Source organism: Chenopodium album, chromosome 12 (genome assembly GCF_948465745.1).
Source record: "Chenopodium album chromosome 12, dcCheAlbu1.1, whole genome shotgun sequence".
Classification (NCBI taxonomy): Eukaryota; Viridiplantae; Streptophyta; class Magnoliopsida; order Caryophyllales; family Amaranthaceae; genus Chenopodium; species Chenopodium album.
In genome coordinates, this window is record NC_137845.1 from 28,162,705 (window position 1) to 28,179,130 (window position 16,426).

The 16,426-nt window shown below is 36.1% G+C and overlaps 1 pseudogene; it reads right to left on the bottom strand.

Annotated features, from left to right (window-relative positions):
• LOC145572259 (uncharacterized) overlaps positions 1-16,323 on the bottom strand; it is a 41,709-nt pseudogene extending 25,386 nt beyond the window's left edge.
• Positions 16,324-16,426: the final 103 nt, after the last annotated feature.

The following is a 16,426-nucleotide window of genomic DNA, read 5'->3' on the forward strand; positions in this document are numbered from 1 at the left end:
ATTCCTTTTCAGTAGGAACCTCAACCATTTTGGCAGAAGTTTCCCTCCACTTGTTAAAAAAGGAAGTGAATCCTTCATTCTCTTTTTGTTTCAACATGTCAAGTTCCCTATGGTCGGTTTCAACTTGAATGTTGCATTTGTATCTATCTATGAAAGCGTTTGTTATTGAATCCACAGAAGAGATCTTCTCTTTATCAAGGGAAAAGAACCATTGTTGACAAACAGTTTCTAAAGATAGTGAAAACAACGAATGGAAAGTCTTTCTATAAATCCCCTTAATGTTCATTATTGTTTCAAAAGCTCTTAAGTGGAAGTAGAGATTATCAGTTGGCTTGAATCTTGGGATGTCATTGGCATTGAATTTCTGTGGAAGAAATTCCTTGTCCACCGAGACCCCTTGTGAGCTAATTACCTGGAACTTATAGTCATTGGAGAGCTTGCTCAAGCTTTACTCCATTAGCTCCATCTGTTGTTGTTTCGAAGGGTCATTGACTTGAACAACAATAGTCTTCATCATCTCAGTTAAACTAGCAAGGTTTTGCCTAAGCTCATTGACTTCTTCCTAAGTTGCCATTTTCTTCTTAGATTTTCTCTTTTATCGAATCGGTTTATCAAAGAGAAAAATTTGGACGAAAGTGTTGTCCTTGATTAGTGCCCTTCCTTTCTTGCCCAAGAGCTGTAAATTAAACCATATTTAACTTAATGACTTGACTCAAGTTGACTTTGACTTTATTGGTTTTATAGGCAAAAAAGCAAAAATAGGGTGTATATTTTTGGGAATCAAGTGTATAGGGTTCAAACAACATGGTTATATTGGAGGATTAATATCCGACTTACCCCCCTAAAAAAATGACGGAAAACACGCGCACACAAGACTCTCTAGACATGGTCATGGCGTATATATTTACAAAGTGTGTGCTTAATAAAATGAGTGACAGTGGCATGCTTTGACACTTGTGTAAGACCATGAGATTATGTTCCTAGACTCAAACAAGGACTAAATACAGCTTATGCCGTTAATAAATTGGTTAAGTAGACTCAGCGTAAAGACTCAAGGAAAAAACTGGACCGTCGCCGAAGCAAAGGAACTATCGCGAAACGCCAGGGACCATCGCAGTGCGATAGGGTTATCGCGTCGTGATGGACACTTTCGTGTCGTGCCACAGGTCAAACCTTTGCGTCATTACTGATGCGTCGGTCTGGGCCTATTTCCAGTGTTCTACTTTAAAAGGACAAACCTAAAGTCGTTCTAAGTCAGTTTAGTCAATTTATTAGACTTTAATTAATCGTATTAATTAAGCAAAGTCCTATATAGTCATTAATTGGTTTATTTAAACTCTTACACAAGTCAAACAAATGATTAATGTAAATACATATAGATTATGCACAAGCAAGAATGCACAAATAGTCAAGTAAGCACAATATGATGCAATGAGTTTGCAACCTAACCATGGCTCTAGTTTTCTAAGGTTCAAGGATAAAGGTTAGTCAAAGAGGGTCCATGGTTATGAGTTAAGATGCAGGCCTTACCTTTAGAAGAGTTGGCGCCTATGGATGGGACCCCGCAAGTTAAACTTGCTTCCATGGTTTGGTGAATCCACAAACCCGGATGTGCCCTTCGTTGTAATGAGCGTTCAATTGGGTAGATGGAGCGTGAATTCCCAGAGGGTTATGGCCATGTGTAGAACACATATGAGTTCAGAAAAGTGAGAAAAAACTCAATTAGGAAGTAGAACCGAGCAAACAGTACTAGAACCGGTCAAAGCAAGAAGGCAGATTTCTGGCTCGGTATTGGAAGAACGTAGCGCGAGACAATAGGGACCATCGCGAGGTGATAGCCCTGTCGCGCCACGACAAAGCCATCGCACTATGATGGGCAATGTTTTCTCAATGCCAGTTCCTACATGCCTCATCAGCTCTCTGTGTTCTTAGAATTTTCCAGTTTTCGCAGCGTTTTTTCGATTCTAGTTGTGAAAAATATTTCCCAAATTTCCCACATGTAAAAAAAATCCTATGTTTTTGACGCATTACGGATGGTTTACCCAATGCGGACCTTTTTATGCTTATGCCAATAATATCAATCAAAATTACGCACATTAATACTTAGAACTTTTCGAGTCTCATCCACTCATTCTAAATTATTGCCAAAATAAATTTTATGAATCAAAATAGAAATCCTCCCCAGTGGAGTCGCCAAAAACTGTAGGGAGTATTTCAAGCATCCCACACTTGAGCTCCACTGTGATCATACACTTAAGTATGGTGGCGTCCAAAGGGAAGAAAGCTAGAGCGAAAGAGTCGCCAATAAGTTTTAGGAACTTGTAAACCGTTCACAGGGTGAAGGTTACACCCCTTCACGATCCATGAGATCGCTAACTCCATAGTGGTCTGGAACCATGACTGGATATTCGGGGATGAAGGTACAAATCCAACCTAAAAGAGATTGAACCTGCCCTAAAAAAAGGCCTCTACTTTATTCTTCTCATATTCATGTGCGCTTTCTAACTAACATACAATCAACGTATTAATTCTAAACCTGTTTAGTCTATGTTGGTTGAATATTAATGTACAAACAAAACTATTATTGGCGATCACTTGAATTAAAATCACATTAGCCTAAATAAAATTATTAATTATCTTATTAAGCGTGATTACAAGTACAAATTCCCTTTACACTTGCAAGAAAGGGTGTTATTGACACAACAAATCACCATCATCATAGTCTCAATCTCAACAAAGCATAATAATATTATTAGCAAGATCCTAGACATGATACTAACAAGATTAATAACAAATCCTAGTATGTCACTAAACAATAAAGATCAAATCTTTAACCCTAACATGATACTAACATGATAGAAGAAATAGGAAGCAACCAAAGCATGATACTAGAAAACAATAAAAAAATCATCCTAGCATGATACTAGGAATTAAAATAATAATCTAAGCATGCTTTCTACAAAATAGAGCAATAAAATAACTTACTTTGCTACCTCGTATCTCTTTCTATCAAAACAATACACATGTTAGTAATTTCAAGGAAAATATTAAATCAAACAATTAACTTAAATAATTGAAATAAGGATTTGGGACCAAACCCTCGGAAATTATCAACCTTTCACGTCTAGGGCGAAGGCAACTTCGAACTTGGCTAGGTGTGTCTAGAACTCGCGAATGCGGTATTGTTGACAGGCTAAATTCGTATCACCTAATCAAAAGTAATTCCTAAAACCACTAACTAATAATAGATAGGGAAGTAGGGTCGAATCCACAGGGAAACAAGTCTTTCTATTCCTAATTTATTATAATAGTCTAAATTATTAAGTAATTAATTTATAGATATGACAAATTAAACTAAGGGAGATAAAAGTAGGAAGAAATCCATAAATAAAAGCCTAGGGTATAGGTTCACCAATAAATAATATTCCAGGGTAAAACACGATAATCAATCATCAATGCATCAATCAATCAGATCATAAAGGGCTTTCGCTACGTATTATAATCACAATATTAATTTATCGGTATTAAATCGTATCTCTCGAATCTTGACTTAACCATTTATAAATTAACATTAATTCTCATCTCTCGAATCTCGAATCAATATTGCATAACTCATACAAATTAAACCGGCCCAATCTAATTGTATAACATTGAATCAATCAATAGGAAATTAATCAAGTATTGACAATCAACATTAATAAATTACCCCCTTCATATTATTTATGGATCCCCACAACCCTAGAAATAAAACTACTCACACATAATTAAATCTAAAATAATCAAAGCAATTAAATAAAGCATAGTAAAAAGCAAGAATTAAGATAAAGAGAATAATAGTATTAAAGTAGTAGGAAAACAAAATAATAAATCTTGAATGAAAGATAGAAAAGAAAAGCAAACTAAACTAAAAGAAAAGAAAACTAAAAACTACCTAATGAAAGCTTCCATACGTAACTACTACTACCTCCTTTTATAAGAAAAAAAGGAAGTTTATTTAATGTCAACTTCTATTCCCACATAAACTCCTCAAACAAAACAAAACTCCATTAAATAAAAACTAAGTCCACCGACTTACTTTCTAACCCAAAACAAAATCTCAAACAAAAATATCAGCAGCCCAAAAACATCAATCTCTCGCCCGATCAGGCTTTGATCCATTCGATCGGGCCCGCCAGCTTCACGCCCCACAATCTCATGTAAGCTTGTATTTGTATGCTTGGGCTGATTAATTCTTTTGCCCAATCTCCTTCTTCTTGATATACAATTATTGGACTTGTGATAAAATTAGTATTCCGAACGAACCGAACCCGTATTCACCAAACTAAATTTAATTAGCTTGACCTGTGGCTTCAAATATACGGTCATAAAATACGATTAAACTCCAATATCTTTGTAGTGGCTCAATAAGCTCTGGAAGTATCATAAATCTGCAAATTCCTACAAAATAATACCAACTCTACAAAAACACTAGAAAACGTATTTTAGTAATAAAAATATCTCCGTAGAGCTCAAATAAACACATATATGACCGTGGGACGGAGAATAAAAATATATATAAAATAGACTCATCAAACTCCCCCAATATAACCCTTTGCTTGTTCCTAAGCAAAGCAATGAATAAATAAACCAAAACTTCACCCCAAAAATAATTTAAATCAATAAATATAATTCAAGGTAAACCCGATAAATATGTATCAAAGTCAATTAATCGAATTCATTCAATTACCATCTTTCCTGATAATTGTCAAATAGAGCAAACCACAAGAGCATGTAGAATTCAATACTAGTGCTCACACACTCAACTCTCATTTATGTGGCGAGTAAAGATACACTCGATCGCTCTCCTACCACCCCTTTAAATGTGAACAATGCCCTCCCAATTCACGACTCTCGTGTGTTTAAAAGACATATACTCAACCTAATAGTCGACTCGGAATATATCAAATCATTCTTCGCATTGATAAACAACTAATTTCACATTCACACAACTCTATGCACAAAGGTCGGAAGGTCTTCAAAGCTTGTAATGTAAGGCTTAGGTAAAGGATAGGAAATATTTGGGAAAATATGAGAGCAAAGCTATGCTTAAGGGAGCCAAATCCTAATAAAAACCAAGGTCAAAAATAAATAATGACCAAATCATCTCCATCATAACTCAACTCTACAAAAATTCACCGAACAAACAATCCAATATTTTATAAATTTTTCAACATTTACAACCTCACTCATACAAATATGATATTATAGAACTTGAGTGAAACAACCAAACTTTGAATTTTTTTTTTTTTTTTTTTTGAACTTGAATATTTTTTTCTTTTGATTTTTTTTTTTTTATCTATTTTGAAACTCTTTTTTTAATTTTTTTTTTCCTCTTGAGCAACCTTTAATTAGAACACTTGAACATTGAAACGATTTTTTTCTTTTGCTCTTTTTTTTTTCTTTTTATCTCACATTGGAATTTTTTCAACTTTTGAACACCTAATTTAATTTTTTTTCCAATCATAACATAAGAACAAATAAATAACTTCTCAAATTCACCCAAACTGTGCAAATTATATGCACACTACAAACTCCCTCACCTCACTAACTATTAGCTCCCCCATGTCAAGCTTGGGACTAGTAACCAATTGGGCTTAAAAAGGCTTGTAATGTGGCTAAATAAACAAAAAAAAGTCAAGGTAACAACATGGGTAGCAAGAAGGGAACAACCGTATCTAAGTTCATCTGAAGGCTACCTAAAAGAACAAATGCCTTTGTCCTCCTCAATGTGCATAATAATAAGTAATACAAACATTACTCAAAGTTGCAAACCAATACTCAAATTCATTGACATACCAGGAACTAACACACATTCCTTACCAAATCAACTAGTCAAGCACTATATTCACAAGTAGTTAGACAAAATTGACGCATGTTAGGGCATCCAAGTAATCAAATATCAAATCATGGCTAACCTATCCACAATGTTCATCATCATATACCATAATCAAACAATTTTTAAGTATGGGGCACAGGGAAACATGATTTATAATTCATTTAAATGTATTTTTGCTTTTATTTATTTATTTATTTTTTTCAATTTTTTTATATTTTTATTATTTTTTCAAAGCAATAAAACTACACTAGAAAGCAATAAATCTATACTAAAACACACCTAAAATAAGAGAAAGAGAAGAAGAAAGATATCAACATCCAAAAATCTCCCCAAGCCAAGATTAGACAATGTCCTCATTGGTTCGGAAACTAGCCCAGCATGGCTAATCCTCAGCATCATCATCCATAAAGCCAGATCCTCCACCGCTAACACCTGCACCCCTAGATGAACTACCATCAAAATAGTTAGGGTTATAAGTCCCCCCCCCCCCCCCGGAGGCCCCCCAAAAGGAATGTCTTGGCCATATCCATGAAAGGCCGAGTAGTTTGTGTAAATACCATGGGAGGTGGGATCACGTATCCCTGAGGTGGTGCCTGAAACCAGTCAGGGTAGAGAGCATCGTCGGGAATAGCACCCCGGCGAGCATAGTCATCAAACATGGGGTATAAAGCCCTACCCTGGTTCCTCTCAATGTAGCCCAATTGTTGGTCTAGAACAAAGGTTTGTCTAATATCTCCATAAGACCCCTCAATACGGCCTAAGGCCTGTCCTATACTCCATAGATCCCAAACGGTCTCTGAGTCTTGCCTAAGAGGAGGTGGATGCATGTGAGGTGGTGATGGCACCACCATGGGCTCAAGCTGGGGTGGTGGTGCTCGCCCCTAGGCATGGGAAATTAAAGCATCATAGATATAAGATTCTTGCCCAAGGGGAAAGGCAGTTAAATCGGGGTTAGGCAGGGGAAAGACAGGCAATGGTTACTCTGTCCCTACCCTAACACACCAATGGGGGATTTTTTTGCTATCCAACCTTAACCAACCTAAGTCCTCAAGATACCTAGTGGTCATGTAGGTATCCCCCCCACAGTTAGTGAAACCTTGGGCCCCACTCTCACTAAATTCGGCTTTCTTAACCGCTATCCTAATAATTAGGCATCCTAATCGGATAGGGGTACTAGCCGTGGTGCTAGCCGTGGCATGTCTACTCAAATGGTGGATAATGTATCTACCTATATTTAATTTACCATACCCAAACACATAATGTCCAATGACTGCTAGTTCATTAGTTTGTGCATTATGTGGTTCATTCCTACCTAAAAAACAAACACCCAAAAATCTTTGCCAGATTTTAGGGACAGGATGATGAATAGGTCGAGCACTAGCATGTTGGGCGTTTGGGACCGACAAACCAGTTAAAACACGATAGATATCTTCCATTTTACATTGTTCATGCCAATGGTGGGAGTGTTCATATTCCAAATCAAACAATTTACAAAATTCGATATAAGTTAAACTAATATTTCTGTTATTCAACCTAAAATACAAATTTAGCCCATTTTTACTATTAATAACATTCAAAGAGGAAAGAAATTCACAAGTTAATTCACGAAATGTAGGATAATGCATATCAACAAATTTTCTCATTCCTATATCATTCATGAATTTCCTAACATAGTCATATAATCCCAAAGATTCAAGGGTAGGGCGATGTAACCACCGAGAAGGTATTACCTCACGCTCGTAGAGCTTGATAAGCCGTTCCCGTTGTGTTTCTGTGGTAATTTGAATGCTTGGCCATTGAGGAAGCTGCAAATCCGGATCATATCCTTGGCTTGAACTTGAACCACGCCCCCCTGTGATCTTGGCCTCTTTGATGCCATTTTTTGTAAATAGGTTTGTAAAAAGTTTGTTTGAAATTGAGTAAAATTGGTGTAGAAATGTAGAGGATGAAGAAAGGAGAAAGATTATGTAAAAAATTTTGGATTTGGGTGAGAATTGGAGAGGAGATCTTAAAGAGAAGGTAGAGGTTTTAAGGTTTTAAAGAGAGAAACAATTGAGGAAAGGAAATAAGGAGGAAAGAAAGAAAAAGGAAGAAGAAAGAGGAAGGTAAAAGAAGAGGGGAGGCCCGGCTGATTATGTCGCGCCCGATTTTTTTCTCTTTTCTTTTCTTCAAATTTGACTAACTTTTTTCCTCCAAACCTGTACAAAACCTCATAAAACTCATTAAATTCCCTCCTCTCTCCTCACACTAAGAAAAAAAAAAAGAAAACTAAACTAATATGCAAGAAAATACGGGTTGCCTCCTGCAAAGCGCTGGTTTATCTAGGTCCTGCACGACTTTCTCACCACATGTCACTCAAAATGAACTGGAATCGATTAGGTGAAATAATTCAACCACACCAATCGTAGCCCCTTGATGGTATATTTTAAGTCTCTGGCCATTTACCTTGAACTCACAACCATGTTCATCGATTAGATCTATAGAACCAAACTTATTCGCCCTTTTAACGATAAAAGAACCCGACCACCTTGACTTTAACTTTCCTGGAAAAAGTTTAAGTCTGGTGTTGAACAATAACACCTTGTCACCTGCTTTGAATTCTCTTGGAAGGATCATCTTGTCGTGCCATCTCTTGGTTTTCTCCTTGTAGACACGTGCACTATCATAGGTTGTCAACCTAAACTCATCTAGTTGATTAAGTTGAAGTAGCCTCTTTTCTCCCGCTAGCTTAGTATCCAAGTTGAGCTCTTTAATATCCCAATATGCCTTGTATTCCAATTTCACCGGGAGGTGACATGCTTTACCATACACAAGTCTATAGGGAGTAGTACCAATCGGGGTCTTAAATGCAGTTCTGTACGCCCAAAGGGTGTCATCCAACTTATCACTCCAATCTTTCCTTGATTTTGCTACCACCTTCTCTAGAATGGCCTTAATCTCATGGTTCGAAACTTTAAGTTGGCCACTTGTTTGGGGATGATAGGCTAAAACATTCTTTTGGTATACACCATACTTTTTGAGGAGGGTATCTAACTTCCTCTCATGAAAGTGAGATCCTCCATCACTGATTATAGCTCTAGGCACTCCAAATCTTGAAAAGATTGTTTTCTTAAAAAGCCTATGGACCACTTTGGCATCATTAGTAGGAGTGGAATTGGCTTCAACCCACTTAGATACATAATCATCGGCGACACATATATAGCGATTCCCTCTTGAAGAAGAGAACGATCCCATGTAATCAACACCCCAAACATAAAAAATTTCAACTTCTAATATTCTAGTTTAAGGCATCTCATGCCGCCGAGAAATATTGCCAGTCCTCTGGCAAGAGTCACAAGCCTACACAAAAGTGTTAGCATCCTTAAACATAGAAGGCCAATAAAAACCCGACTCATTAATCTTGGCCACTGTTTTGGTGGGGCCATGATGTCCTCCATATGGTGAGTTGTGGCAACTAGTGAGAACGCCGTGAACTTCCCATTCGGGAACACACCTGCGAAATAATTCATCTGCACACTAACGAAACAAAAAAGGATCATCCCAAAAATAATGTTTAACATCGTAAAGGAACTTCTTTTTTTGTTGGTAGGACAAGTTAGGAGGTAGAGTACCACCCACCAAATAATTAGCATAATCTGCATACCAAGGGTGTTGCTCTACAACTGCATACAAGTGGTCATCAGGGAAAGAATCATCTATAGGAAGAGAATCCTTACCCTCATCATACCTGATACGTGACAAGTGATCTGCCACAACGTTTTTTGCACCTTTCTAATCCTTAATCTCCACATCAAAATCTTGGAGCAAGAGAACCCGACGGAGGAGCCTAGGCTTTGATTCTTCCTTGGTTATTAAGTAGTTCAAAGCTGCATGGTCATGAAAACAATAACTTTATAACCAACTAGATATGATCTAAATTTTTCTAAAGCATAAATAACAGCAAGAAACTCCTTCTCCGTAGTGGCATAATTGACTTGGGTTTCATCCAAAGTTTTACTTGCATAATAAATAGCATGCAAAACTTTGTTCTTTCTTTGTCCTAGCACGGCTCCTAATGCAAAATCACTTGCATCACACATAATCTCGAAAGGAAGATTCCAATCGGGTGCATATATGATGGGTGCCGATATCAATGCCTGTGAAAAGCATGTGAAAAGCCTCAAGACACTCGTCAGTAAAATCAAATGGGCATCCTTGAGTAAAAGCTGAGTTAGCGGTTTAGCAATTTTAGAAAAATCTTTGATAAAGCGACGATAAAACCCCGCATGACCTAAGAAACTTCTAACCCCCTTAACATTGACTGGAGGAGGCAATTGCTCAATCACAGAAATCTTAGCCTTATCTACCCGCATACCCTTATCAGATACAATATGACCAAGGACTACTCCCTCTGTCACCATAAAGTGACACTTCTCCCAATTTAAAACCAAGTTGCACTCTTCACATCTTTTCAAAATTTTAGCGAGATTTACAAGGCATGCATCAAATGAAGACCCATACACACTAAAATCATCCATAAATACTTCCATGATAGACTCTATGAAGTCAGAAAAAAAAATACTCAACATGCAACGTTGAAAAGTAGTAGGGGCATCACATAAACCAAAAGGCATTCTACGATATGAAAAAGTACCATAAGGGCATGTAAATGTAGTCTTTTCTTGATCTTCAGGGTGAATTGGAATTTGGAAAAATCCCGAATACCCATCCAAATAACAAAAGAACTTATGATTAGCTAACCTCTCAAGCATTTGATCAATAAAAGGGAGAGGGAAGTGGTCCTTTTAGTGGCGATATTTAATCTACGATAATCAATGCACATACGCCACCCTATAACAGTTCTAGTGGGAATCAATTCATTTTTATCATTTTTAATCACAGTCATCCCACTCTTTTTGGGAACCACCTGAACAGGACTTACCCACTTTGAGTCAGAATTAGGATAGATAATGCCTGGATCAAGTAATTTCATCACCTCTTTCTTAACTACTTCTTGCATATTAGGATTCAACCTTCTCTGGGGTTGAATACATGGCTTGTAATTTTCCTCTAAATGTATCCTGTGCATACAAAAATCAAGGCTAATACCCTTGAGATCATCAATACTGTACCCCATTTCCCTTTTGTGGGTTCGAAGAACCTCTAGAAGTTGGGAAGTTTGTGGGTCATCGAGTGCAGTACTAATGATCACAGGGTATAGTTCCTGCTCATCAAGAAAAACATATTTTAAATGAGAAGGGAGAGGTTTTAGTTCAGGTTTCTTAACCTCTGTGGGTTTTGATTCCTGAACTAATTTTACTACCTTCATAGTCTTTTTAGGTTCAAACTCTTCTATGGCAAGAGCTTTTTCTAAAGCATCCACCTCATTGCTCCAAATGCTTGCATCACCTGCAGTTAAATTTCCACAAAGAAGTTCCTCTTAGGGATCCCTTGCAAGAACCTGTGGTAAGCTTTCTTCACAAATATCATCCATTATATCTATGACATCAATTAAACAACAATTTCTTTTAACATAGGTCCTTTTAAAACCTTCCCTAAATTAAAAGTGATATTATCATCTCCAACAGAAAGGGTTAGTTTTCCATTTTTAACATCAATAATGGAACCTGCAGTATGGAGAAAAGGCCTACCTAATATAATGGGAATTTGTGTATCCTCAGCCATGTCTAAAACAACAAAATCTACAAGGATAAAAAATTTACCAACTCTGACAGGAACATCCTTTAGAATACCTAAGGGGTATTTAACAAAACGGCCTGCCATCTGTAAAGTAATGTTAGTAACTTTCAAATCACCCATATTAAGTTTAGAATACACAGACGATGGCATAACACTGACACTAGCATCCAAATCACATAATGCTTTATCTATGAAGACATTACCAATATGACAGGGGATAGAAAAACTACCATGATCTTTTAATTTAGGAGGGGATTTATTTTGCAATAAAGCACTACATTCCTCTGTAAAAGCTACAGTTTCTACTTCATCAAAGGCTCTTATCCTAGTCAAGATATCTTTCATAAATTTAGCATATGCAGGAACCTGAGTGATTAAATTAGTGAAAGGAACTGTTACTTGTAAATTTTTCACAACCTTCAAAAACTTACCAAATTGCTTATCAAACTTACCCTTTAAATGTCTATTTGGGAATGGAAGTTTGATAACCGGGCTCTGCACATCTCCAACCTTGTCCTGAGATTTATCCTGCAAAGAAACATTAGAAGGGTTAGTTTCCTCTTGTAGCCCTGCAGGGTTAGTAAGATTAGCAATTGGTACAAGGGAATCAAGATTAGCAATAGGTTCATCATCCTTGGGCATAGGAGGTCCATCATAGTGTGAACCACTCCGTAGAGTAATTGCATTAGCATGATCCGTAGAGTGGATCGGTTGCGATGGTAGAGCTCCCTGCTGACGGGTTTGTAGGGTAGATGAAATCTGCGCAATTTGATTGTCCATAATTTTATTATGAGCTATAATCGAATCAATTTGTGCATCCCTACTCTTCATGTGCTTTTGCATGCTTGATAGCATTGCTCTAATTTCTAACATAGCAGGGTCAGACGATGAGGAGGGTTGTGATTGGGTTTTCTGGCCAGAATTAGGATGGTAATATTTTTGTTGTGGTGGTGGTTGATGTTGTGTTTGTTGTGGACGTGGAGGATTTTGTACATTGGTACTCCGGTAGGAAAGATATGGATGGTTCCGGAGGCCAAGATTATAAGTGTTGGAGTATGGGTTATTTTGCCTATAGGTTTGGAAGGCATTAGCTTGCTCCATGGAACTCCTACAATCTTGCTCCCAATGTCCTACAATTCCACAATTTTCACAAAAGGCCTCATTAGTATTATTAACAGCAGAAACATTAGCTACAGAGTTAGGAATAGCAATAAGATTATCTAGTTTTTGGCAAATAGATGTTAACTGAGCCTGCAAAAAGGATACAGAATCAACATTATGTTTTCCTTTGTTAGCAAACCCTCTCGGATTCCCATATTGGGAATTATGAATTGCCATATCTTCGATAACTTGACCTGCATTTTCAACATTAAGATTCATGAACCTCCCACTAGCTGCAGAATCTAGAATGGTTCTAGATGTGTTTCCAAGCCCGTTGTAAAAAGCTTGAATCAACTGCCATTGTGCTAACTTATGATAGGGGCATTCTCTCTGTAGATCCTTTTCCCAAGCCTCATATAGAGTTTCATCTGGCTCTTGGGCAAAGTTTTGAATTGCACTCCTTGGTAAAGCTGTTCTCTCTACAGGGTAATATTTATTATAAAAATTTAAAGCAAGAGTTTCCCAGTCAGTAATACCAAGTGCAGTTTTATTCAAACCATTAAACCACAGTTTAGCTTTTCCACGTAAAGAAATGGAAAAAGATTCTCTTTGATTTGGTCTTGCGTGACCCCAGCTTGCCTAATTGTATTGCAATATTGACAGAAATCTGCAATGTGAAGATTAGGATCTTCACCGTTAGCTCCATTGAATTGCTTTCTTTCTATCATCATGATAAACTGGGGCTTAATCTCGAATTGCACTCCATCAAGAGTCGGAGTAGGAGTGATATGTGAAAAAACTGTCAGTGACGACTACGAATAATCGCTGAGCTTGCGAGGTGGCTGTGGAGGAGGATTCTCCGTCATCTCTGATTCAGAGTCTGAATAAACTTCCGAATCGCTAGAATCAAATGGAGGTTCCAAAGGTGGATTACCTTCAGAAGTGTCTCGTATCTGCCTATAAAAGTTCTTCTGTCTATAAAAAGATCGTTCGATTTCAGGATCGAATGGAATGTAACCTGATCTAGAACACCTAGGCATAAACACAGAACTAAACAAACAAATATGAGAAAATTGTCTCAAAGAACTTGCGTTCTCTGAGACGGGAGAAAATAATTTAGACTACAAAAAACAATCAGAAATAAAAATAAAACCGTCTCCCCGGCAACAGCACCAATTTTGACAGGCTAAAGTTGTATCACCTAATCAAAAGTAATTCCTAAAACCACTAACTAATAATAGATAGGAAAGTAGGGTCGAATCCACAGGGAAACAAGTCTTTCTATTCCTAATTTATTATAATAGTCTAAATTATTAAGTAATTAATTTATAGATATGACAAATTAAACTAAGGGAGATAAAAGTAGGAAGAAATCAATAAATAAAAGCTTAGGGTATAGAATCACCAATAAATAATATTCCAGGGTAAAACATGATAATCAATCATCAATGCATCAATTAATCAGATCATAAAGGGCTTTCGCTACGTATTATAATCATAGTATTAATTTATCAGTATTAAATCGTATCTCTCGAATCTTGACTTAACCATTTATAACTTAACCTGCCTATTGAAACTAAGCCTAAACATCAATTCTCATCTCTCGAATCTCGAATCAATATTGCATAACTCATACAAATTAAACCAGGCCTAATCTAATTGCATAGCATTAAATCAATCAATAGGAAATTAATCAAGCATTGACAATCAGCATTAATAAATTATCCCTTCATATTATTTATGGATCCCCATAACCCTAGAAATAAAACTACTCACACATAATAAAATCTAAACTAATCAAATCAATTAAATAAAGCATAGTAAAAAGCAAGAATTAAGATAAAGAGAATAATAGTATTAAAGTAGTAGGAAAACAAAATAATAAATCTTGAATGAAAGGTAGAAAAGAAAAGAAAACTAAACTAAAAGAAATGAAAACTAAAAACTACCTAATGAAAGCTTCCCTACGTAACTACTACTACCTCCTTTTATAAAGAAAGATGATTGTTGATGATTAAAACAGGGAATAACGACCCTATTTATAAAGAAAATAGTCCCGAAACGATCAGAAAAAGATCGAATTTGATTCGGAGTAAAACTACTTCCATTGCGGCGCGACAGTGTCCATCGCGATGGTGAACGCGTTAACTTAAAACCGTACGGAGTCCTTAATCTAATTAAATTAGACTAATTAACGTCCGTACTTATCTTTTAAAATTAGATTTAATTTTTTAAAACACTTGTTTTATTCCAAATATAATTCTTTATTTTTTCTAAAAGATATAATTATTAATCCTAATCCCACTAAGATTTAAAAGAACCTTCTAGATTATTCTAGAAGATTAAAATCAATCCTATTGACTTTAGGAATAATAATAATTAATGGGCGCTCCACTTGATCATTGGGCCGTATATAAAACTCATTTCGGGCCCAATTTAGTATTTTGGCCATAACTTCCTCATCATTCATCGGAATTGGGCTTATAATATATCGTTGGAAAACTCTTTTCGAGCCCAATCCAACTACACTATTATTGGACCCTTATCACGGACCAAACTAAATCGGACTGGACATCTTCCATAAAATAGAGTAAGAAAAGAAATATTTTCAAAAACAAGAAGAAATATTTTATCAAAAACGACCGCACCACAAGACTTTTCACATTTCACCTTGTTCGATAATCAAATGACATGAAAGGTATTCATCACTGGATTTGATTTTTGGAGAGACACAATCAGGTGTCTACAACACTACAAAAACATAATAAATTCAGATCTAAAGAGCAAAAAATGCATTTGCCCCCTAATATTAAAAGAAGCTAATTATAACAAGTTCATAGTTTCAAGGACACAAAATATATGCACCATCACAAAATTTTGACTAAGCCACTAGGAAAAAAAAAAATCAAAAAGCAGTTTCCACAATCTCATCTTATAGAGACAAATATCCTACCATTTTTCCTTAACTATTACTCCCTCCATTTCAATTGATAGTCCCAATTTTACTTTGTACGGTCTATAATATATATTCCTTTGACCATCAATATATTTAATTATATATTAACAAAAATTATAAAAATTTGATATTTCGTATATAAAAGCATATGTTGAGACAAATCTAACAATATATATTACTTGTATGTATTTATGAGTTTTTGGTCAAATTTGATATTTGTATACTAGTATGTATACTAGTCAAGGTGTTGCAACAAATAAAACGGAGAAACTATCAATTTGTATACAGAAAATGATGCGAGAAAGACAAAAAGTCAAACCTCAGTATTTGGAGTAAATCAACGGAGATGAAATCTGGGATGTGGGGAATCAGTAACAGGAAGACGAATAAGATAACTAGTTTCAGAAATGTTGAACTCGGCAGCAATTGATTGAAGCCACTCACTTTCTCTTTCCTCTTCTAGTAAACAAACAGCAGCAGGATTACCCTTGAACTCTGATTCAGTAAATGCATCAATCTGAAAAACCCAATTCAACATCAAAATTCAGTTGATAATCACATCAAAAAAGCAAGAATGTACAACAGTCTGCTTCATTTTGCTTACCACAGCATATTTGACTGGCTTTTTGGTTCTCCCCATTTTGGAAGTGAGATCAGGAATTTAAAGATTGAAGAAAAATTCAGTGTATATAAACAAATATGCTCACTAAAGAGTAAAGACTGATGAAAAGTCTACAATAACAATCGAATGAATTTTGGCTTCTTTTTATCTCGTTCAACACCTGAATAGTTAGTTGAGAAAACAATACAAAATC